This window comes from Myotis myotis, unplaced genomic scaffold, assembly GCF_014108235.1.
Source record: "Myotis myotis isolate mMyoMyo1 unplaced genomic scaffold, mMyoMyo1.p scaffold_m19_p_36, whole genome shotgun sequence".
NCBI lineage: Eukaryota > Metazoa > Chordata > Mammalia > Chiroptera > Vespertilionidae > Myotis > Myotis myotis.
The window spans coordinates 2230001-2255329 of NW_023416342.1; the positions used below are offsets into that span (position 1 = coordinate 2230001).

At 58.6% G+C, this 25329-nt stretch overlaps 1 protein-coding gene across 2 annotated transcripts in view; it reads right to left on the reverse strand.

Moving 5' to 3' along the window:
• ANK2 (ankyrin 2) overlaps positions 1-25329 on the reverse strand; it is a 337929-nt gene that overhangs the window by 276241 nt on the left and 36359 nt on the right. The window contains exon 1 of one of the 2 annotated variants that reach the window (XM_036303241.1): positions 21655-21800. The exons of the other annotated variant lie outside the window; for it this stretch is intronic. The gene's annotated coding sequence lies outside the window, so the exon portion shown is untranslated. Of the gene's footprint in view, positions 1-21654; positions 21801-25329 lie in introns of those variants that run through there. 2 annotated transcript variants of the gene reach the window in all.

The window sequence follows — 25329 nt, forward strand, 5'->3', positions numbered from 1 at the left end:
CCTCCCTTCCCTGGCTGCCGGCTGCTGGCCGAGGTCTTCCTTCATTCTGCACCACCCCCTGGTGGTCAGCACATGTCATAGCAAGTGATCCAACTCCCGGTCTCCCGGTCGAACTCCCTAGGGGACACTTGGCATATTGGCCTTTTGTACATAGAGATAAGCCATAAGACCTCACACTGGGTACTTGGTTAATTTTATTGCCTTCTAGTTTGAAGAGAAATAACCCTTCTCAAGGGCGTAGACCAGCTGTGGGCAAACTACAGCCCGCGGGCCGGATCCGGCCCGTTTGAAATGAATAAAACTATTGAAAAAAAAAGACCGTACCCTTTTATATAATGATGTTTACTTTGAATTTATATTAGTTCACACAAACACTCCATCCATGCTTTTGTTCCGGCCTCCGGTCCAGTTTAAGAACCCATTGTGGCCCTCGAGTCAAAAAGTTTGCCCACCCCTGGCATAGACTCAACCCGGAGCCTGTAAGCCCCGCCCCACTTGCTTTGTTTCTGGGCTCGTTACAGATCCCACGTGCACCCCTGGGGCCCGCACACGCTGCCCCGTCAGCATCACCCTGAGGACGATGTTCCCATCAGCCTCGGCCGCACAGTCCAGGGAGGACGATCGTGTTCAAAAGTAGCTCAGAACTGCTCCTGTGGGACAGACCAGCCCTCTCTCTTTCGGATGCTAAGGAAGTGAAACAGCCCTGCTGGTTGCTCAGTGGGTAGAGTGTCGGCCTGCAGATTGAAGGGTCCCGGGTTCGATTCCGGTCAAGAGCGCGTACCTCGCTTGCAGGTTCCCCAGCCCTGGTCGGGGTGCGTACGGGAGGCAACCAATCGATGTGTCTCTCTCACATCGATGTTTCTCTCTCCGTCTCTCTCCCTCCACTCTCTCTAAAAATCAACAGGAAAATATCCTCGGGTGAGGATTAAAAAAATGCTTCTTTACTGAATGAACAAATGAATGAAACTGTAGTTGAGGGTATTTATTTCTACACCATCTTGTGGCCACCCCTAGAAATGGCACCTTCTCCCGAACCCCAAAGTCCTGTGAAGGCAGAAATCGGCCATCTCTCCTAGATTTCCCTGTTCCCACGCGAGCGGGCCTCTCGCCCTGTGTTTATGGGGGAAACGGCGTGTGGATGTGAGCGAAGCTGCCCCTTCCCAGCGAGTCCGGAGCCCAGGTACTGGCGGTGACCTCCAGCGCTGGCTGCCCCCCTCCAGGCCCCCTGACCTCCAGGGCTGGCTGCCCCCCACCAGGCCCCATGACCTCCAGCGCTGGCCCCCTCCAGGCCCCCTGATCTCCAGGGCCGGCTGCCCCCCACCAGGCCTCAAATCCATGCAGCTCCCCAGGACTACGTCGGGGCCATGGTGGAGTCGTTATAAATAAACAAACCCCGTTTTCCAAGAAAATGGCTTTAAATATGACATGCACCTGTGTTTTCTTTTAAAATCAATGAGCCCAGATGAATCCTCTTTTCTCCAGACTCTGGCTTATGTCTCCTGCTGCTCCCTCGATGGGGGCCCCGGGGACACTGAGGTGCTCCCATCGGCGGTCCATTCCGACCCGTCCCCCGGGACTCACCCCAGGGCTCCACTATCCACGGAGAACTCGCAGGATTTTAACGGGATGCGCGCAAACACCGATTCACCTAGAAATCCCTGTCGAGGAGATATGGAGACAGAGGGTCCCAACAGGAAATGTGGGGAGATCGGAGGGAGGGGGGAGGGGAGGGGGAGGGAGGGGAAGGGAGGGGGAGGGGTAGGGGGGAGGGATGGGGAGGGGTGGGGGAGGGAGGGAGGAGGGATAGAGCCCAGCGCTCACAACGCCCCTGCCCACTGCCCACGGGGCCCACGGGAACCGGAGCCACGCCGACAGGGGCCGCACTCGCCCTCCTCTCTCCACCTCTGGGCGCGGCTGCCCGGGGAAGGACACCCGCTCTGGCCCGCCTGCGCCCCGCGTGGCCCCGCTGATTTCAGACTCAGCATCAGGACAGCGACCGCTCGGAAATGCCAGCCCGTGTCCCCTTCAGCTCGGCCCCTGAGAGCGATGGATGGATGGGTGGCGTCGGGCCCTCCGCTGCGGGGACCCCAGGGTGGAGGGGAGCTAGTCCTGGCCCCCCGCCCCCGCCTCTGTCACCCCCTCCAGGCGGGAGCCACACGGGGGCTGGTGCAGCCACTTCCACGCCCAGAGCAGAGCGAGGCTGAGCTCGGGTGAGCGCAGGGACGCGGAGCAGCTGATGCGGCGACGGGACCAGGTGCCTGCAGCATCCGCGCGTCCACGCAGCCGGGCACACGGGTCAGGGCTGCGGGCCCTGGAGGGAGGCCCACCAGCGGGTCTGGGAGGGGCGTCTGGGAGGGGGCGGGAGAAGCACAGGGGAAACCAGAGGCGGGGAGAGCCCGAGCCCGAAAGGTTAGACGGTCGGGGCAGCAGCGGGGACACCGAGGACTCTGGGCGGGTCCACACTGGACAGAGCTCCTTCCCGAGCGGCCGAGGGGCAGCTGCTAACCAGCCAGGAGGGGGACCTACCGCAGGGGGCGGAGCCAGGCCCGAGGGGGGAGGGGCGAGGCCCGAGGGGGAGGAGCCAGGCCCGAGGGGGAGGAGCCAGGCCCAGGGGGAGGAGCCAGGCCCAGGGGGAGGAGCCAGGCCCAAGGGGAGGAGCCAGGCCCAGGGGGCGGACCAGGATGCACAGTGGAGAGCGCGCATGAAGGGACCAAGGTTCGGTGGACCGCGGGGAATGAACCAAGAACCGCTATGGAGGCGCGGGGTCGCAGCGGCCTCCCTGGAGGGACAGGAGGAGGAGGAAGGTGCCTCCGGGCTCCCCGCCGCCAGGACGGAGACGTGACATTCACACGCGCACCGACGGCCGGTGAGACGGCAGCCGCCGCATCAGCGCGGCCGTGTCCACCTGTGACGTTTCCGCGTCCAGGGAACCCAAAGGGGGAGGCGGCCGAGAGACCGGGAGGGACAAGCTGAGTCCCATTGCGACGAGGGCTGATCCCCAGCACAGGGAGCTGACGCATCGGAACAACGAGGTCCCGCAGAAATGGGCCGAGGATGGAAGAGCCGTCTTCCCCGCGGACACACGCCAAGAAGCACATGGCGTCAGGACCCCGGGTCACCAGGAACAGGCCCGTCAGAACCAGGGGAGCCGCCCCCCAGCACAGCCACTCAAAGGGACGAAGAGCCGCCGGCCCATGTGGCTCAGTGGCTAGAGCGCCGGCCTGCAGACTGAAGGGTCCTGGGTTCGATACCGGGGTCAGGGCACAGGCCCAGGTTGCGGGCTCCGTGCCCAGTGCGGGGAACGTGGGGGCAGCGACGGGTGCTGTGCGCTCACATCGGTTTCTCTCCTCCCCTCTCCTCTCGCTCTAAAACTGTGAGCTGTTCCTTAAAGAGGAAGAGGAGGAGGAAGGTGTTCGGGGGGAAGAGGGCGGCCGAGGCTGCGCTGGGCCCGTCACCTGTGCCCCACGTCTCCATAGCAACCACGGATGCGTTGTCAGGTGTGAGCACCGGGTACGCACATGGGCCTCCCTGTCACTGTCTGGGAGTGAGCCCCCCTTCAGAGACGCCCCTGAAATCCCTCCACGGGTCACAGGGCGGAAGCAACACCCACACTCAGAAGCCAGAACAAGCCCTCGGGGTGACTGCAGTGCAGGGGGACTGCAGTGTGGGGGTGACCGCAGTGTGGGGGTGACTGCAGTGCACGGGTGACCGCAGTGTGGGGGCCGCCTGGCCGGCAGCGGCGACTCCGTGGAACAAGACGGTGCCTTTTACTGCAGAACAGCCCGTGCTGGGCCAGACCCGTTCCGTCCCCGGGGGAGGGCGGGTCCCAGGAGGAAGCTGCTTGACCTTTTTTCTGCTCTGAACCCGCCCAGTTCATTCCCGAGCAGCTCGGTGCCACGGGCACGGGTTCCGTGTCTGCTCTGCCAGGCACCGCGGCTCTGGGTGGGTCCGGCTGCCGCCCGCACGGAGCTCAGGGCCCTGGGCAGGGCAACCGCTCCCACGCGCAGAGAGGACACGCACAGAGAGGACACGCGCAGAGATGACACGCCCAGAGAGGACACGCGCAGAGAGGACACGCACAGAGAGGACACGCGCAGAGAGGACACGCGCAGAGAGCACACGCGCAGAGAGCACACGCGCAGAGAGCACACGCGCAGAGAGGACACGCGCAGAGAGCACACGCGCAGAGAGGACACGCGCAGAGAGCACACGCGCAGAGAGGACACGCGCAGAGAGCACACGCGCAGAGAGGACACGCGCAGAGAGCACACGCGCAGAGAGGACACACGCAGAGAGGACACGCGCAGCAATGACACGCACAGAGAGTACACGTAGAGAGGACACGCGCAGAGAGGACACGCGCAGAGAGGACACGCGCAGAGAGGACACGCGCAGAGAGGACACGCGCAGAGAGGACACGCGCAGAGAGCACACGCGCAGAGAGGACACGCGCAGAGAGGACACGCGCAGAGAGCACACGCGCAGAGAGGACACGCGCAGAGAGCACACGCGCAGAGAGACCGCGCAGAGAGGACACGCGCAGAGAGGACGCGCAGAGAGGACACGCACAGAGAGCACACGCGCAGAGAGGACACGCGCAGAGAGCAACACGCGCAGAGAGCAACACGCGCAGAGAGGACACGCGCAGAGAGCACACGCGCAGAAGAGGACACACGCAGAGAGGACACGCGAGCAATGACACGCACAGAGAGGGACACGCGCGAGAGGACACGCACAGAGAGGACACGCGCAGAGAGGACACGCGCAGAGAGCACCGCGCAGAGAGGACACGCGCAGAGAGGACACGCGCAGAGAGGACGCGCAGAGAGGACACGCGCAGAGAGCACACGCGCAGAGAGGACACGCGCAGAGAGCACACGCGCAGAGAGCACACGCGCAGAGAGGACACGCGCAGAGAGCACACGCGCAGAGAGGACACGCGCAGAGAGCACACGCGCAGAGAGGACACGCGCAGAGAGCACACGCGCAGAGAGGACACGCGCAGAGAGGACACGCGCAGAGAGGACGCGCAGAGAGGACACGCGCAGAGAGCACACGCGCAGAGAGGACACGCGCAGAGAGCACACGCGCAGAGAGGACACGCGCAGAGAGCACACGCGCAGAGAGGACACGCGCAGAGAGGACACGCGCAGAGAGCACACGCGCAGAGAGGACACGCGCAGAGAGCACACGCGCAGAGAGGACACGCGCAGAGAGGACACGCGCAGCAATGACACGCACAGAGAGGACACGCGCAGAGAGGACACGCACAGAGAGGACACGCGCAGAGAGGACACGCGCAGAGAGCACACGCGCAGAGAGGACACGCGCAGAGAGGACACGCGCAGAGAGGACGCGCAGAGAGGACACGCGCAGAGAGCACACGCGCAGAGAGGACACGCGCAGAGAGCACACGCGCAGAGAGCACACGCGCAGAGAGCACACGCACAGAGAGGACACGCGCAGAGAGCACACGCGCAGAGAGGACACGCGCAGAGAGCACACGCGCAGAGAGGACACGCGCAGAGAGCACACGCGCAGAGAGCACACGCGCAGAGAGGACACGCGCAGAGAGGACACGCGCAGAGAGGACGCGCAGAGAGGACACGCGCAGAGAGCACACGCGCAGAGAGGACACGCGCAGAGAGCACACGCGCAGAGAGGACACGCGCAGAGAGGACACGCACAGAGAGGACACGCGCAGAGAGGACACGCACAGAGAGGACAGTACGAGCTCGGGCGACACAAACAGGCCAGGAAAACTGCTCCCTCCTGTGGGGTCCCAGCTGCAGAAGTGAAACCACCGCCGGGGTGACCTCTGGAGGGCGGGAGGGGAGGACCGACGCCTGAGGCTCCGCTCAGTCCGGTGTACTTGACGCCAATTCTCCTCTTTTTAAAAAATGTATTTTTATTATTGATTTCAGAGAAGAAGGGAGAGAGAGAGAGAGAGGGAGAGGGAGAAACATCAATGATGAGAGAGAACCACGGATCGGCTGCCTCCTGCACGCCCCCCACTGGGGATCGAGCTCGCAACCCGGCCCTGTGCCCTGACCGGAAATCAAACCCTGACCTGGTTCATAGTCGACGCTCAACCCCTGAGCCACACCGGCTGGGCTATTATCTTCTTAAATCCACTTTTCCGATGAGGAACGAAGGCTCAGACCAGCTCCTCACCCAGCCGCCGGCTCCAGGCTCGGCCCTTCCCAGCCAGCAGTCGGGACAGGGCTGGGCGGCCGGGTCCGGCCTGTGATGAGCGGGGGCTGAAGCGGAGTGTGGGAACGCCGCCGGACGGGGCGGGAAAGGCCTTCTGACCCCAGCCAGTCAGATTAGAACCCTGTTGGCCAAAGGTTTTCAAACTAAACGCAGAGGACTTGCTCACCCACAAGAAGCGGTGAGTGTGGGGTAGAACTTGGTCGGGGGTGAGCAGGAGGCAGCCGATCAATGTTTCCCTCTCACATCGATGTTTCTCTCTTCCTCTCCCTCCTCTCTCTCTCTCTCTCTCTCTCTAAAAATCAATTTAAATGCTTTAGCCCAGCCGGCAGGTCGCTGGTTCAAGTCCCATCAGGGCACAGGCCTGGGTTGCGGACTCCATCCCCAGTGGGGGTGTGCAGGAGGCAGCTGATGCATGTTTCTCACTCTCTCTCCCTCTCCCTTCCTCTCTAAAAGTCAATGAAAACATTTTTTTAAAATAACTCTTGGGGCCCCGGCGGGTTTGGCTCAGTGGATGGAGCGTCGCCCTGCAGACTAAAGGGTCCGGGTTCGATTCCGGTCAAGGGCACGGACCTCGGTTGCAGGTTCCATCCCTGGCCCTGGTCGGGGCACGTGCAGGAAGCAGCCAATCGATGTGTCTCTTTCACATCGACGTTTCTCTCTCTCTGTCTCTCCCCCGCCCTTCCATGCTCTAACACTCAATGAAAATATATCCTCAGGGGAGGGTTAGCCAAAAAAATAAGTAACTCTTGGGAACCCACGTTTTTGTAAACTGCCCAGCAGGCGTTGCAGGCTGACAGGTATGTCTGACGGACGGGGGGCCTGGCCGTGAGGGCAGCACAGACCACAGAGGCCAGCAGGACACGGCCATCCGGCCGGCGCCCCGTACCCCGGACTCAGCGGTCTGCTCCTGGCCTCCCTGCCACCACGTTCTGGGACAACTGGCGCCTATGAGCTCTCGGGAGAGAGTTTCCTTCTGAAGCTGCGGCCTCAGGAAGACACCTGGTCCGTCTCCCCCAATCCCCTGGTGTGGTGCCGAGCCCACGTGCCGGGCCCACAGGTACATTCACAGAGAAAAGGCAACAGCCGGAGTCGGCGGCGCCCCTCGTCCCAGGGTCCCGTCCCCAGGGGACCGACACACGGACGGACGATGGACACGGGTCCGGCTCTAGCGACGCGGCATCGGTCCCGCAGGGTCCCGCATCCTCTCCGCCCGCCTGCGGGGAACGTCACACCCACGCCAGCGGCCACGTGCAGACCCACAACCCGCCCGCCGGCTCCTTGGCACCCTGCGCGCAGGACGGGTCTCGGAACCGCGTCCCCCCTGCCCGGCGCACCCCGTCCTCACGCGGGCCCAGCGGGGGGCGGAGTCTCCCTCTGGAGTGCGAGGTGACGACCAGCTGGACGCTTCTCCACGTGCCACCGTCGCGCCGAGAGCCCAGGCGAGGAGGGCGTCCCTGGCGCTACTTGAAGGAATATTCTACTTCCCGTGAGCAACTGACATCACCACTGTCCAGCCGCTGGAATCAGTAACCGCCTGGCTCCCAGCCGGCTTAGCGCATCCGCCTCCCCCGGCAGATGCACAAGGTTTAATGGCCTATGAATATTTAATACGTTTTTATTGATTTGAGAGAGAGAGGAAGGGAGAGGGAGAGAGAGACAGAAGCATCCATCGGCTGCCTCCTGCACGCCCCCCGATGGGGATCAAATCCGCAGCCCAGGCATGTGCCCTGACGGGGGGTCGAACCGGCAACCTCTCAGTGCACCGGACGCCCCAACAACTGAGCCACACCAGCCGGGCAGGACTGTCCTTTTAAGAGAAGCACCTGTTGACACTGAAAATAATTTGGGGAGAGGGTCATGCACCATTCACTTCGAACACGTCTTCTACTGAATGTTTTATAGGGAGCCCGTGCAGTTTTTAACGGGAAAGAATCGGCTCACATGAACAACTTGGGTTTGGCTGTCCAGTGGGCCTGCCTCACCGCTGACCGATGGAAGGCCACGCCTCGCCCCGGCCCTCGGAGAAGCTGGGGGCGGACGCAGCTGGCAGGGGCATCGCCGACGGGAGGCCCAGGGTTCGGGCAGCACCAGCCTCTGGGAGCCGGCGGGTGTGGGTGTGGGTGTGGGTGTGGGTGTGGGTGTGGGTGTGGGTCCTGCATGGCCAGGCACCGGGCCAGGGTTCTAGGGGGTGGCAGGCCTCTCGCTCCCGTTTTACAGAAATAAAGAAAGTGACCTCGCAGGTCACCGATTCCCTTCCGACGCAGGCACCCAGGCCCGTTCACAGGCCGGTGTCTGTGCCCCCCCCCGAAAGTCACCGCGTCAGGTCGCTCTCTGTCCGTTTTGAACTTGTTCATAATGGACCCACAATTCTGAATAGCAAGATGGAGGCCTTCGGACACGCCCTGTGGAACAGGAATCAAACCCAGTAAAATGGGAAGACGCTCTGCTTCTGAACACGCAGGGGTGTGTGTGTGTGTGTGTGTGGTTGGTCACACAGCAGCCTGAGGATGGAGGGGCTGTGGGTTCATCTGTACAAACTGAGTGTCCAGCCTCCACCCTGGGCAGCGAGGGGCGGCCCAGCCTCCACCCCGGGCAGCGAGGGGAGGCCCAGCCTCCACCCCGGGCAGCGAGGGGAGGGCCAGCCTCCACCCCGGGCAGCGAGGGGAGGGCCAGCCTCCACCCCGGGCAGTGAGGGGAGGCCCAGCCTCCACCCCGGGCAGCGAGGGGAGGGCCAGCCTCCACCCCGGGCAGCGAGGGGAGGCCCAGCCTCCACCCCGGGCAGCGAGGGGAGGGCCTGTCTTCCAAGCCCACGCTGAGCTGGGACAGCACAGGAACAGCACAGACTGGGTCACCCAGAAGGCCTCTCTGATCCTAAAGCCGCGCTGGGAAGCAGATGGGGCGGGAGGCAGGGCAGAGGACAGGCCCCCGTGTCCTTGCTGGACGGAGGGCCAGGGAGGCAGGCAGGTCCGTGCACAGCGAGGCCTGGGATGAGCCGGGACCCCGCCTGCAGCCCCGCACCAGCGTGCTCCCCGAGACACAACACATGGCCCAGGAGGCGTGGGCAGCCGGGCCCGCCTCCCTCTTCTTTCTATTCCTGCGAACAGTCCCGAAAGGGAACAGGCCCCACGCCTGCTCCGATGGGGAGTGAGGCGGAGAAGAGCGGCCGTTGGCTGAGCACCCACTTGGCAGACGCTGTGAGCTGGACGGGGCCGCTGCCCGAGCCCTGGCCGTGGGGGACGCAGGGCGGCAAGCACCACACGGGCCGGCTTGTCTAACCCTCAAATCAACAGAGCAATTGGATCTCCTATTCCCAGCAGGTGAAGGAAGAGGACGAGGCTCAGAGAGGACAGGTCATCTGCCCCAGGGCTGGGATGGTAAGTGGTCCAGGGATAAAATATTAGTCCATCTTGCCCAGCCGGTGTGGCTCAGTGGTTGAGCGTCGACCTATGAACCAGGAGGTCACGGTTCAATTCCCGATCAGGGCACAGACCCGGGTTGCAGGCTCGATCCCCGCCCCCCAGTATGAGGCGTGCAGGAGGCAGCCGGTCCATGATTCTCTCTCATCATTGATGTTTCTCTCTCTCTCTCTCTCTCTCCCTCTCCCTTCCTCTCTGAAATCAATAAAAAAATATTTTTTAAAATATATATAAATAAGTCCATCTCGCTCTACCTCTCAGGTTTACACTGAACCAACACGCAGAAAGTAAAAGAAACCCAACGTCCCTATTAAAATGCACCTCTCTTACAATTCCACATCACTGTTCATCGCAAATACATCCGTATCTGAGGAAACACAGTCCGAACAAATTTCAACCAAAAAAAACCCCCTCTGACCACCCGTAAGGCTGGGACCAGTGACGTGAGCAAGAAGCCAGCTGTGCTCGGGCTGTCGAAGAGCGGAGGGGAGGAGCTGCGGGGGGAGCAAGCCCCGAGGTGAGTGCAGAAGGAGCGGAAGGCAGACATCGCCCGCAGCCCTAATGGAGTAATGGACCCAGCGGTGCCAGCAGCATCAGGGAGATGGTGACGGGAAGCCAGCCACGCCCGCTGCTCATCTCAGAGTCACTCGGGGACGCGAGACGCAGGGAGCAAGGAGGCACTGAGGGAGCCTCAGACCCCGGACAAATAACCTCCTCCCGCCCACAAATAAATGGCTCCTTGTTAAAGGAAGCGAATTATTCACGTTTAAATGCATCTGATGGATGCTGTCTGCGGCCTCGTTTGGCTCCCGATTCAAACACAACAACTAGAAAAAGACAATTGTTAGGGAAACTGGACAACAGAGTGGGCGTGGGGTTCTACGAGGAACGGCTGTTCGCTTTCTGAGGCGCGATCCTGGCACTGAGGTGGTTTTTAAAGTCCCGTGTTTTAGGCAGACACCCTGAAATATTTATGGGTGAGCTTGCATGCGAGCTAGAATCCATTTTAAAGAGCTCCAGCGAAAAGGGGAGAACTGCAGACGAAACCAGGTTAGCAAATGGATTATTATGGGCATTGTCCAACGTGCACAACAGCAGAGAAATATGATCATGAGTCCGCACTTCCCCAAGTTCGACATTTCGCCAATCTTGGTTCAAGCTATTCCTCCCACACACACACTTTTTTTTTTTTGGTGTGCTTTAAAATTGGTCGCAGACATTTCACTCATAAATATATCAGCTTGCACCTTTTAATGACGAGGACATTTTTTACATAATCACTGGGCCACAATCACACCCAACAAAGTGAAAGAAATGCCTCAGTGTTACCTCACGTACAGCAAAATACTGAGATGGAGGATGACGCTGGGTAATAGATACGCGGCGTTCATTCTAATTTTGTGCCTGTTGGACATTTTTTTAATCTTTATTGTTTCAGCGGTTCTCAACCTGTGGGTCGCGACCCCTGAAAATACATCCTGCATATCAGATATTTACATGCCGATTCATAAAAGTAGCAAAATTACAGTTATGAAGTAGCAACGAAAATAATTTTATGGTTGGGGGTCACCACAACATGAGGAGCTGTATTAAAGGGTCGTGGCGTTAGGAAGGTTGAGAACCACTGGTAGAGTATTTTACTGTTCATATTTTTTATCTTTTTTCTTCTTCCTCTTCTTAAAGAATACCTTCAGCCCTGGCTGGTTTGGCTCAGTGGATAGAGCGTTGGCCTGCGGTCTGAAGGGTCCCAGGTTCGATTCCAGTCAAGGGCATGGACCTTGGTTGTGGGCACATCCCCAGTAGGAGGTGTGCAGGAGGCAGCTGATCAATGTTTCTCTCTCATCGACGTTTCTAACTCTCTATCCCTCTCCTGTCCTCTCTGTAAAAAATCAATAAAATAAAACAAACAAAAAACCCACAACAACACTGTTTAAAAAAAAAAGAATACCTTCAACATTTCATATAATCCTGGTTTGGTGGTGATGAACTCCTTTAGCTTTTTCTTGTCTGTGAAGCTCTTTATCTGACCCTCAATTCTACATGATAGCTTTGTTGGGTAGAGTAATCTTGGTTATAGGTCCTTGCTACTCATCACGTTGACTATTTCTTGCCACTCTCTTCTGGCCTGCAAGGTTTCTGTTGAGAAATCAGTTGACAGTCGTATGGGTGCTCCCTTGTAGGTAACTAACTGCTTTTCTCTTGCTGCTTTTCAGATTCTCTCTTTGTCTTTAACCCTTGGCATTTTAATTAGGATGTGTCTTGGTGTGGGAGCACTCACTGCTCCATCCTGCCAACTTGGCCAAGTGTGGGAGCAAGTTCCTCTCCGAACCCTGCTCGCTGTACTAACTATTGGGAACTCAATTCCTCCTTTATCTTCTGCTCGCTGCACCATTGTTGGAAATACAAGTCCTGGTCTTGCCCTACTATGCTAACTGTTGGGTCCAAGCCCCTCTGCCAGGGGCTGGACCTTCTTGGGTGCCGGGTGGTAGACGGAGAAGCCATGAGAAGCTGTGGGTGTATGAGAGAGTCTATTGTAGGAGCGAGTGGCCGGGCGGCCATTGCTAACAAGGAGCCACTAGACAAAACAGTTCTTCAAAGTCCCACACAGCAGGTAGCCGCACACCAGCCAGGTAACAATACATCTTTCCGACAAAGCAGTAGCCTTACTAACAGCAGCCTGCCTTACATAGGAGCACCCCTGTACCCACAGCCATCACCTGAGCAACCGTGTGCTGCTGGCTGGTCAGTAACACATCATTCCCATAATGCAGTCGCCTCTGTACCTACAGCCTCACCGAGCAGCCGTGCCTGCTGGGCAGTAACAACTTTACACTATTTAGACAAAGAGGTTTCTTTCCAGATAGTGGCATCAATCATTTGGGCTATAGACCGGCACGCCTGCATAGTGCATAGATTGCTGCAACCTTGCACCTGCGTATAGCAAAGTGACCTTGAACACTTTAAGATTCCCACACTCAGAGTGGCCTTGGGCATCTGGCGTACTCTGAATAGGATCCCCACACTTGATGTGCGCCTCTTTGGGTTCCTCTTGTTTGGGACTCTCTGTGCTTCCTGGACTTGTAAGTCTATTTCTTTCTTTCTTTCTTTCTTTTTTTAATATATCTTTATTGATTTCAGAGAGGAAGGAAGAGGGAAAGAGAGATAGAAACACCAATGACGAGAGAGAATCATTGATTGGCTGCCTCCTGCACGTTCCCTACTGGGGATCAAGCCCGCAACCTAGGCATGTGCCCTTGACCAGAATCGAACCTAGGACCCTTCAGTCCGCAGGCTGACGTTCTATCCACTGAGCCAAATCAGCTAGGGCAAGTCTATTTCTTTCACAAGGTAGGGGAAGTTTTCTGTCATTATTTCTTCAAATAGGTTTTCAGTATCTTCTCTCTCTCTCTTCCCCTTCTAGCACTCCCCTGATGAGAATGTTGGTATGCTTAACATTGTCCCAGAGGCTCCTTATACTATTTTCATATTTTTGGATTCCTTTTTCTTTTTGCTCTTCTGATTGACTGTTTTTTGCTTCTTCATATTCTAAATCACTGATTTGATTCTCAGAATACTCTATACCAGTGATGGCGAACCTTTTGAGCTCGGCGTGTCAGCATTTTGAAAAACCCTAACTTAACTCTGGTGCCGTGTCACATATAGACATTTTTTGATATTTGCAACCATAGTAAAACAAAGACTTATATTTTTGACATTTATTTTATATATTTTAATGCCACTTAACAAAGAAAAATCAACCAAAACAATGAGTTCGCGTGTCACCTCTGACTCGCGTGTCATAGGTTCGCCATCACTGCTCTATACTCTACTGCTGAACCCCTGTAAATGATTCTTTATCTCAGTTAGCGTATGCTTAATTTCTGACTGGTCCTTTTTCATGTTTTCAAAATTCTCAGCGATATTCTTGTCAGTCCCACTAAGTCCCTTGAAGCTCTCACGAAGATCCGTGAGTAACCTTAGACCATGATTTTGAACTCTGTATCCAGTAGTTTACTTTTTTCCCATTTCTTTCATTTGCGACTTGTTTCTCTGTCTCTGCATCTTGGCTACTTCCTTGTGTTTGTGTCTATGTTTTGGGTAGAGCTTCTCTGTCTCCTGGAATTGGCAGAGTGGCCTTGTGTGGTGGGTGTCCTGTAGGGCCCAGTGGCTCAGCCTCCCCAGTCACCTGAGCTGGGCACTCTAGGTGCCCCTGTGTGTGGGCTGTGTGCACAGTGTTGTAGTTGAGCGTTGATTGCTGTTGGTGTCACTGGGAGGAGTTGACCTCCAGGCCAGTTGGCTGTGAGGACCAGCTGTGACCACAATGGAAGAGCTGCTGTGCAGGAGACACCCCTATGGAGCAGGACTTGCTTCAGTGGGGCTTTGGTGCTCACAGAGTCTGCCCCTTGAGTGTGTCGCTTATGGGTGTGGAGAGCTGGAATCAGCTATGTTCTGAAGCTGCCCACCAGGTGCACTGGTTCTGGGGCCTCCAGGGAGATACAAAGCCAGCCAGTGCCTGGGGCCACCTGGTGGAACCACAGAGCGACCTGCAGGTGGCCGCCATTTGTGTTGGGCCCGGAAGTGCCCAGGTGAGGCCAAGCTGTGTTGGGCCCCTTACTGAGAGATATGGGGCATGGAGGTGCCAGCTGCTGCTTGTTTGAGAGATTTTAGAAAAATCTGAAGCCTGAGTCAGGAAAGGCCATTCATATGGAAACGCTGCTGCAAACAGCTTGGGCGGGGCTGTGAATTGGGGGGGGCGGGTTCTCGGGAAATCACCAGGGCAGAGTGAGCAGTGTGGGCCAGGCTGATTGAGACTCAAATGTGACTGCCAGTCAGCTCTGCGATGGGGGGTGTCTTAGCACAGGAACAATTACCCCTGTAAGCCCCCCTGCCTTCATCTGGGAGAAAGCTGCCCCCAAGCTCCTGCCCTGATGCCAGACAATCCAGTTCCTCCCTGTGTGTCCCTGGATTACCCTAAACTGCTGCCCAGCACTGGAGCTCAGAGGAAGCAGGACTTGTAAGTCATAAACTGGCCCTTTAATAGGAACACCTGGGACTCCGACAGCCTCCATGTCACTCAGCCACAATCCCGGCTGGTTTTTACATCCTGAAGTTATGGGGGCTTCTCTTCCCAGCTCTGGGGCCCTGGGCTGGGGTCTGGTGTGGGGCTGGGACCCCTTGTTCCTCCCAGAAGGCCTCTGCAGCCAAGATCTCCCTCCCGATTAAAAACCGCCACACGTGGGTGCCGGACCAGCCCATTCCGCACCTCCACTCCTCCTCACTGCCTCCCACAACCACATCAAAATTACAATTAAACCCAGAACAACCATCATTCAGAACCACCTGAACTCTGGCTGAATGGAAGCCCTACAACTAGGGAAGCAAAGAAGAAAGCGCATTGAGAGATTTAAGGAATGTCTGAAGCCTGACGTTGAAAAAAATGTCCCACGTGGGGTTTTGGGCCTGCGGCCACCACCATCTCCCCTCACTTACCACTGGGCGTTTATGCCACTGTCTTGGTTCTCTCGTCTGAAATTTCTTCCAGGAAAACATGTGTTTAAAGAACACGGCAACTATGTATGTACTGATACGGAACAACACCCAGGACACAGTAAGTGAGAGACGCAGAGTGGTACGTTGAGGTGTCCAAGACCAGAACTCTCAGCCAGCCAGCTAAGCCAGCGTTCTGGGGTTCTGGGGTTCTGGGGTTTCGGGGGGACTGTGGTCTGAAAGAGCGCCCCTGGGGCCACCACCACCTTCCCTGACCTACCACCTCAGGTTGGCTCGTCCTGCCCTATTTCTGTCTGCTTCTTCAAAAGAGCTGGCCTTTCGAAACCGCCTGCCGCCTCCACGGAGACCCTCCTCGCAGCCAGCGGCCCCGGCCTTTCCTGTCCTTCCCGCCTGCCCGCCCGCCAAGCACTGACCGACTCACGCACCCGGGAACATCTTCAGGGGACTTGCCTTTTGTCCAAATTAAATGTCACACGATTTAGGCAGATTCGCGCCTCCGCACACACATACAGCTGTCTCTTTACGGCAACAATTCAGGTGTAACTGAGGCAGCCTCCGGGAGCTGCTAAAGCCCCATGCCTCCTTTGTCTTTATTTTTTAAGTCTATTTTTTATTGTCGATATTATTACAGATGTCCCCTGTTTTCCCCCAACATCTCCTCTTTAAGTGGTTTGGTTTTTGTTATTTTTATAAATTTCTTCTCACTCACAGTGGAAAACGAAGCAAGTGTGATAACCGTGGGATGGCGTTCCATGTGAAATGTTAGAGCAACAGTTATTTTTAGTAACATCTGGGCCAAATGTTCTCACGGAATTTATTCTGCAACCGGACACCGGACACGACCAGGACAAGGTGTTTAAAATGCCGCCGCGTTATTCTACACGGAATTTAATATCGAGAGGGACTGTGCTTTCCGAAGCGAAGTTCGGGGAAGCATAGAGTGTACCATGTGGAAAAACAGTACTCTTTTCTGGGCAAAACAAAATAACCGTGTGACTGTGAAATAACGCAAAATCTACTGTTTTTTGTTGTTGTTATTAATCCTCACCCAAGGATATTTTTGCCATTGACTGTTTTTAGAGTGGAAGCGGGGCGGGGGGGGGGGGGGGGGGGGAGAAACACGATTGGCTGCCTCCCAAACGCTCCCTGACCAGGGCCAGGAACTGAACATGCAACCCAGGCACCTGCCCAGGACCTGGAATCGAACCCTAGACCCTTCGGTGCGAGGCCGATGCTCTACGACGGAGCCACCGGCCAGGCCAAAATCTACTCTGTAACGCAGCTTCGTTCCTCGGTAGGGATGGTTCGATGTTTCCTTTATTCGAGGCCCAATGAGGCAATGAGGCGAAGCTACGGGGAAGCGAGGGGCCGTGTCCCCTTGCCCTCGGCGAAGGGTCCCCCCAGGACCCCCGACAACAGCAGCCCGTGCGGCTCCGGCCGGACCTGAGAAATCGCTTTGCTGGCACCAAGGCTCCCGCAGCCCCGGGCGGCTCGCTTAGGTTGGTTTTCTGTGTTTCTGTTGTTTTCCACAATGTGCTGCCTTGAAACGTCAGAGAAACCCTACGCGGACGTCGCGGACACTCGCTCCACCTTCAGCCAGCAGGGCCGCGAGGGGGACGCAGTCTGTTTGTGGCCGGACGGCATCCTGTGGGGACAGGGGAGCCGGCCGTTCCCCGGGGGCCTGGAGAAGCCGGGGGTCAGTGGCAGGTGACCCTCTGGGTCGGGTGCAGGATGGACGCACCGGGAGGAAATGCAGACTTTCAGCAACAGTGCCCTGAGTGACGTGACTACCTGAAGGAAGGCCTTTAAAATATAGATATACAGCCCTGACCGGTGTGGCTCAGTGGATAGAGCGTCGGCCTGCAGACTGAAGGGTCCCGGGTTCGATTCTGGTCAGGGGCATGTACCTTGGTTGTGGGCACATCCCCAGTGGGGGGCGTGCAGGAGGCAGCTGATCGATGTTTCTCTCTCATCGATGTTTCTAACTCTCTGTCCCTCTCCCTTCCTCTCTGTAAAAAATCATTAAAATATATTTAAAAATAGATAGATAGATAGATAGATAGATAGATAGATAGATAGACAGATCTCAGAGAGGAAGGAAGAGGGAGAGACACATCAATGATGAGAGAGAATCATGGACCGGCGGCCTCCTGCACGCCCACACTGGGGATCGAGCCCGCAACCTGGGCATGTGCCCCGACCGGGAATCAAACCATGACCTCCTGGTTGAAGGGTGATGCTCGACTGCTGGGCCATGCCGGCGGCTAGAAGTCTCGAAGGAGGGCCTGGAGCCCGCTGCGCTGGGATAGCCCTGGGTGCTGTAGCTCTGGCTGTCATCACTCAGCGTTAACTAGTTCTGTTGATTCATTTATACGAGAGATTTGCTGCTCTGGCCGGTGTGGCTCAGTGGCTAGAGCATCAGCCTGTGGACTGAAGGGTCCCGGGTTCGATTCTGGCCGAGGGCGCATGCCCAGGTTGCAGGCTCGATCCCCAGTAGGGGGCGTGCAGGAGCAGCCGATCCATGATTCTCTCTCATCGTTGATGTTTCTCTCTCTCCCTCTGCCTTCCTCTCTGAGATCAATAAAGAAATATATATATATGTGTGTATATATATATATATATATATATTTTTTTTTTTTTAAAGATGGATATTTGCTGTGCTTTCTGCCTGATGGAGCCCATAAAGGCCCCCAAGAGCTAAAGCCTGACATGTGCAAGGGGACAGCCGCTGGTCGCCACGGAGGCCCCCGAGCCGGGTTAGCATGTCCGTAGTCACGGCTTCTCCGGAAGGCGGGTCTGTATCTGGAGTCCCTGTCTCCCCATCGGTGAGCCTGAGCACCTGGTTTCCATCCGCCCGTAACCTGGAGCGTGAAGGAGGCCGCGGCTCGGGCCCTGGAAGATGTCGCCGCCGTGTAGCGATGTCACACACGCAGCGTTTGTGTCCCCGCGGGCGGAGAGGCTCCTGGGAACAGGGCCCCATTATCCCCGCGGAAGCCCTCCCCGCGCCCAGACCCCACGGGTCCCAGGGGGTCCCTGCCGTGCGGTGTCCAGACGCCAGGCTGCCTCCCGCAGCAGCGCCTGCCCATCAGGGACGGAAGCAGGGGAAGGACCTCGCCGTCAAGGTCTCCAACACTGTGACTCATAGCTCCAGGCTCGTGGGCGTCCATCGCTCTCGCGAGCAGCACTGCCACAGACGCATCACACGCGACATGTATTCGCTTACGTTCGTCCCAAGCAAACATGTGACTCCCGCCCTGGGCAGGACCAGGTGTCCGGCTCGCAGGTGAGGCTGTGATCCCGCGTGGACGGGGCAGCACTGAACTCCGACCCCCCCCACACACACCCAGGACAAGCAGGTGTCACCCCTCATTCAGCCGACGAGTGTTCTTTTGAAAATCTCCTTTGGGGCCCAGCCGGCGAGGCTCAGGGGTTGAGCTTTGACCTAGGAACCAGGAGGTCAGGGTTCGATTCCCGGTCGGGGCACAGGCCCAGGTTGCGGGGCTCGATCCCCAGTGTGGGGCGTGCAGGAGGCAGCCGATCCATGATTCTCTCATCACTGATGTTTCTCTCCCTCTCCCTCTCCCTGCCTCTCTGAAACCAATAAAATATTTTAGAAAAGACATTCTCGTTGGGGTCTGGCATTAATCCAAAGAGCAGAAGCTAAGCTGGAACCGTATCTTAAATTTTAGATTAAGCGTCTCTCGCCCGGTTTTAGCCCTGCCCCCGCGGACAGGGCCTGCCGGAGAAAGAGCATTAATACGACACAGAATATGCACCAAGTGGGAGGAGCTTCCACGTGACACGTTCTCATGGGGTTCGAACCCCCGTCCGGGAACTCGGGGCCCTTCGCTGACCAGGGCGGCCACTCCCAGGAGGCAGGAAGGGAGGATGGTGTTGGAGGTCTCGCGATGGACCGCCACGCCTACGGCCAGGACTGCCACTCCCCTAAGGAAATGGGACTTAGCCCTGACCGGTATGGCTCAGTGGATAGAGCGTCAGCCTACGGACTGAAGGGTCCCAGGTTCGATTCCAGTCAAGGGCATGTACCTTGGTTGTGGGCACATCCCCAGTGGGGGAGGGGGGTGTGCAGGAGGCAGCTGATCGATGTCTCTCTCATCAATGTTTCTAGCTCTCTATCCCTCTCCCTTCCTCTCTGTAAAAAATCAATAAAATATATTAAAAAAATAAAAATATATATTAAAAAAAAAGAAATGGGACTTAGTTTCCCTTTTTTTTTTTAATCCTCACTTGAGGATATTTTCCCATTGTGTTTTTTCAGAGAGAGAGAAAGGGAGGGGAAGGGACAGAGAGAGAGAAACATCAATGTGAGAGAGACATCGACTGGTCGCCTCCCGTGTACGCTCTGACCAGGGCCAGGGATCAAGCCGGCAACAGGTACGTGCCCTTGACCGGAATCGAACCCGGGACCCTTCAGTCCCCAGGCCGACACTCTATCCACTGAGCCACACTGGCTAGGGGGCTTCATGTCCTTTTTACGGACTTGTCATCTTCCGAGATTTCCTTAGGAAAGTGGGCCGGGCGACGTTCCCACCCTGTGATGCTGGCTGAGTAACATGTGACCTGGGGCTGGGAACCCCGATCCCTGAGCTCCACAGTCGCAGTGCCCCGAGGGGAAGCCGGGTCTGTCCCTCATCACGTGGGCAGCGCCCCACTTCCCGTCTGTGAGAAGGGGAGGAGCTGTCAGTCTGTCTGCGGCACTCCTGGCTGCAGAGGCCCCCCGAGAGCGGGGTCTGGGGTGGCAGGTGGCACCCCTGGCTGCAGAGGCCCCCCGAGAGCGGGGTTTGGGGTGGCAGGTGGCACCCTGGCTGCAGAGGCCCCCGAGAGTGGGGTCTGGGATGGCAGGTGGCACCCCTGGCTGCTGAGGCCCCCCGAGAGCGGGGTCTGGGGTGGTGGCCTCTGCAGGGATCACAGCAGCTGAGAGGAGCGGACAAGAGCAGGCCCAGGTCGGGCACCGCCCGCGGGAGGAAGACGGGCAGAGAGCAACTGCCTGCGATTCTGTGCACGGCCATGTGTTCATTTTTAAAGAACTGGAGCCCTAGAACCCCCACAGCGGGCATCTGTACCCCCAAAAGCAGGCGCGGGGTGCTGGCGGGGAGGGGAGGGCTCCTGGGTGTTCCGGCCAAGGACTCCGTGCCCAGGCAAGGGCGTGGCCCAGGGCCCACAGGGAGATGGAGCTTTGGCCTGTGGCCACAAAAGTGGGTGTGGCCTCCCTGGGGTGTGGCGGGGGGGGGGGGGTAAGAAGAGCAAGAAGAACACCTGATGTCCCTGTGCGGCCCGTCCCCCCGACAGCTGCACACCCCGGCCCCTCCCAGGAGGGGAGGGAGGTGACACTGACCCTGGACGGGATGGAGCCCATGGGGGTGGGGGGCAGCGGGACCTGCCTGTATCTGTGGCTCAGTTCCCCGGGGTCCTGCCTCGGCCGGACGGATCCGACGTGGGGACAGGGTGCCTGGCCCTGCGGGTGGGGCGGCTCCTGCCCACGTGAGGCCGCGGCTCTGCATCCGTCCCCGAAATCCTGGGACCAAGGCCCGGCCCTGCCCAGCCAGTGTCCTCCCGCCCCAGCGTTCCCGAGTCGGCCCTGCCCCAGAGCCCGAGACCAGCAAACAAAAGCCGGCTTCCCGGGCTCAGCGCGCAGCCTGATGCTGGGTGTTCGCTCATTGTCTCGCGTGGGAACGTCTGGCCCTGGGAGCGGGCGGCCCAGAGCTGTCCTGGCTCCCGGCTCCCACACCTGCCTCCGGCCCCTCCCACGCCCACGGGCTCAGCCTGTGGAGTCAGCCTGGTGTCTGTGCCCCGTTGTGAGTTGGGGGGGGGCGGTGGGGTGTGGCCGGTGCTCCCCACTGCAGAGGCCACACCTCAACATGGCAGAGAGGAGCGCCCGGCCCTGGGGGGTCGGGGGGGGGGGACCCTGCTCCTCAGCACGGACGGACAGACGGATGGACGGGCTCCAGGCTCCAGGGCCGCGCCCTCCACCCTCCCGGCAGGAGAGCACATTCCATCACCTCCGCGGCACCTGTCCCTGTCCCGCCCTGAGCCGACCTCAGACAAACGCGGCCCTTAGAGGGCAGGCGTGGCGTCTACCAGAAAGGACCAGATGTGCCCGCTCCTCGCAGCTGGCCGCCCCCTTTCTCTCCCACCCCCGGGCCCAGACAGAGGGAGGGGCAGCCCGGGCTGTGTCTGCCTCGCCCTGCCCCTTCCCTCCGGGTCACCACCCTCAGAGCAGCCGGGGCCGGGAGGCTGCGGTCCCCCCTCTAACGCACGGGGCAGATCTGCCCCAGAGCCCGCAGCTGGGAACGCAAATCCCAGAGACACATCACATGAGGATGAGCCAGAATCAGCCCCGAAACCGGGGCGGGCGACAGCGTGGGCGCTGCCGGGAGCCCCGGACGCGGGAGCCGCCGGCCGCCCCACCCAGATTCGGGGCGAGCCTTACAAAGGCTCCCGCCCGCGGCCCGGGCACCTCCTCCCCTCCCAGCCCCAGCAGGGCCCCGGCACTCACGGGAGCGGCGCCTCCTGTGCCCCGCCCTGAGTCACGCCGCAGGGGGCCGGAGCCGGGACGGAGGGAGCCCCCAGCTCCAGCGGCTGATGCCTCCCAGACGCAGCCGGCCGCCGAGTGACTTTCCAGCTGCAGCCTGAGACGGCGGTGCATGTGCTCAGGGCGGCCAGTCCCGCTGCCCACAGCGCACCACATGACCGGCTGACATCACCGGCCCCGCTGCCAGCCCCCCGCCCGCCTGCGAGCGCGCAGCCAGTGGGCGCCTCGGGCTGGATGGGAGCAGGTGGCACCGAGTAGGGGCTGTGGTTTTGTCGCGCACACATTTTTTTTCCTGATTTCTCGTGTTCTTAGAGAAGGGAGGCCGGCCGACGTGACTCAGTGGCTGAGCGTCGACCTAGGAACCAGGCGGTCACGGTTCGATTCCCGGTCAGGGCACCGGCCCGGGGGGTGGGCTCGGTCCCCAGTGTGGGGCACGCAGGAGGCAGCCGATCCATGATTCTCTCCCATCACAGATGCTTCTCTCTCTCTCTCCCTCTCCTTTCCTCTCTGAAGTCAGTAAACATATATTTCAAAAATAAGAATAAGCCCTGGCCAGTTTGGCTCAGTGGATAGAGCATCAGCCCCGGGACCGAAGGGTTGCGGGTTCAACTCCGGCCGAGGGCACGTACCTGGGTTGCAGCTCGATCCCCAGCACCAGTTGGGGCACATGAGGGAGGCAACCAATCAATGTTTCTCTCTCTCTGTCTCCCCGCTTCCCTCCCACTCTCTCTAAAAATCAATGGGAGAATATCCTCAGGTGAGGATTAAATAATAATAATAATAATAATAATAATAATAAATAAAAGAAGGGAAAATGGGGAAGGACAGCGCTTGGCTGTGCAGCAATGCTGACGGGTGTGTGGGAAGGGCCTGGCGTCCAGCCGTCCAGCCGCTCAGGACTCAGGACAGCGGGGGGAGGGGGGGGGGCAGCCAGCAGTCACCCCTCCCCCACCGCCCTGTCGCATCGCTGTGTCTGTCACACGTTCACGTCACAAAACACCGTGGGCTCCGTCTGGGCCTCTCTGCGTTAGTCACGCTGCCCCAGCTCACGGGGGGCAGGGCCGCGCCCAGCAACACGCTGAGAGGCCCAGCGGGCACAGACAGACAGACGGACAGACTGCACACCGCGCCCCTCAGCACAGCCTGCACTGGGCACCTGCGAGCAGCTCCTCGAACAGCCTGCGGCGTTTCGATCCGGGTGTTACCTGGCTCAGGGCTGCCCGCGCCCCCGTGGCAAGCCGAGGAGGCGATCCCTCCATCGAGACCCCTGACGACAGGGTCTGTGTGTGATGCCGAGTCCGGGGGCCCCTAACGGAGCCACGCTTCACCCTACCTTCATCCCGGGGGGCGGTAACCAACGCCAACACCAAGGTTACCACCCAGGCCACTAGCTCTGAGGAGGCCTCCTCATCGCCAGGCGAGGCAGCAGGGCCAGATGCAGAATCCTTCACCTTTGTCTGCTCTGTCTGCATGGCTTCCTGACACAGCGTCACCCACCGTGGTCCAGGCGTCGGCACGGAACAGACCTGCGGGCAGCTGGTCACCCCGTGGCCATGGGCATTTCGGTGCCACGCCCAGCGACTTACACATCACAGTGAGAACCAACAAACCGGCTCAGTTTGACTCTTTTATTTTTAAACCAGAGGCCCCGTGCACAAAATTCGTGCATTCGGCGGGGGGGGGGGGGGGGGGGGGTCCTCAGCCCAGATTGTGAGAGGACACAGGCCAGGCCAAGGAACCCCACCAGTGCACGATCGGGGCTGGGGAGGGACATGGGAGGTTGGCCAGCTGGGGAGGGACCGTGGGAGGGCTCCAGGGCGTGTCCGGCCCATCTCGCCCAGCCCTGATTGGCCGGACCCCAGCAGCAAGCTAACCTACCGGTGGGAGTGTCTGCCCCCTGGTGGTCAGTGCACGTCATAGCGAGCAGTTGAGTGGCCTTAGCATATCATTAGCATATTATGTTTTGATTGGTTGAATGGCCGACTGGACGACCTGACACTTAGCATATTAGGCTTTTATTATATGGGATATATCGTTATTGATTTCAGAGGGGAAAGGAGAGGGAGAGAGATAGAAACATCAATGATGAGAGAGAATCATGGATCAGCTGCCTCCTGCACGCCCCACACTGGGGATCGAGCCCACAACTCAGGCCTGTGCCCTGACCGGGAATCGAACCCTGACCTCCTGGCTCATAGGTTGATGCTCAACCACTGAGCCATGTAGGCCTGGCTCAGTTTGATTCTTTCTACGCCTTATTCCCAACGGAGACCGATGGAAGTCAGTTTTCCCATGGAATGGCGTATGACATGTCAGTCCCAAGCCACCAGGTCACGTTCTTGATAAGCACAAGTTTACACAGAACCAAACAGCTGACTTCGATACCTTATGTAAAACTAGAGGCCCAGTGCACGCGTTCATGCACCGGTGGGATCTGTCAGCCTGGCCTGCACCCTCTCGCAATCCGGGACGCCTCGGGGGATGTCAGACTGCCAGCTTTGGCCCGACCCCTGCAGGCCACCGGATGGGGGTGGGGCGCAGATTCGGCCTCTGGGGATTGGGCTGAAACTGGCAGTTCAACATCTCCCAAGGGATGCAGTAGGACGCGAAGCAGCAGGCGGCTGGGAGGAGCCCTCACTCAGCTCCACTCATCCCAGCCCCACTGCGCCTGCTGCTGCCACCGCCGCCGTTCAGTAAGCTCACTGAGCAGTGCTCCCCCTGTGGGAGGGCACTGACCACCAGGAGGCAGCTCTTGCATTGAGCATCTGCCCCCTGGTGGTCAGTGTGCGTCATAGCAACAGGTCGACCCATCGTTCGGTCATTCGGTCACTTTGGCTTTTATATATATAGATGACACCTGGGTTATTAGGTAAATAACTAGTGGCCCAGTGCACAAAATTCATGCACGGGGGGGTCCCTCAGCCCGGCCTGCGCCCTCTCCAATCTGGGACCCTTTGGGTGATGTCCGACTGCCGGTTTAGGCCCAATTGGATCATCCCTCTCGCAATCTGGGACCGCTGGCTCCTAACTGCTCACCTGCCTGCCTGCCTGATCACCCCTAACACTGCCTGTTGGCCTGCTTGCCCCCAACTGCCCCCCCCCCACCGGCCTTCTCACCCCCAACTGCCCCCCCACCGGCCTTCTCACTCCTAACTGCCCCCCTGCCGGCCTGCTCACCTCCAACTTCCCCCCTACCAGCCTGATCACCCCCAACTGCCCCCCACCACCAGCCTGATCACCCCCAACTGTCCTCCCCTCCTGGCCTGATTGCCCCTAACCGCCTCTGCCTCAGCCCCGCCACCATGGCTTTGTCCAGAAGGACGTCCGGAAGGTCTCCTGGAAGGTCTACCAGTCTAATTAGCATATTACCCTTTTATTAGTATAGATTCTATAGGTGATTACTACTTTGCACTATTTCCACGACCAATAGGATATGTACATACTATTTAAATACTGACATTACGGCGTTAGAAAAAAGGCAAAAGGCGGAAAACCGACAGTTTTGAGGCGACGGGTGTTCTACGGGAAGAGCACGTTCCAGGGGACGACAGGAGGCAGTGTCTCTTCTACCTGAGAAACGCCTTTTTGTTTAGAGTTTGCGGGCATGTGGCTCACCTTCACTTCATAACCAGAATTAGC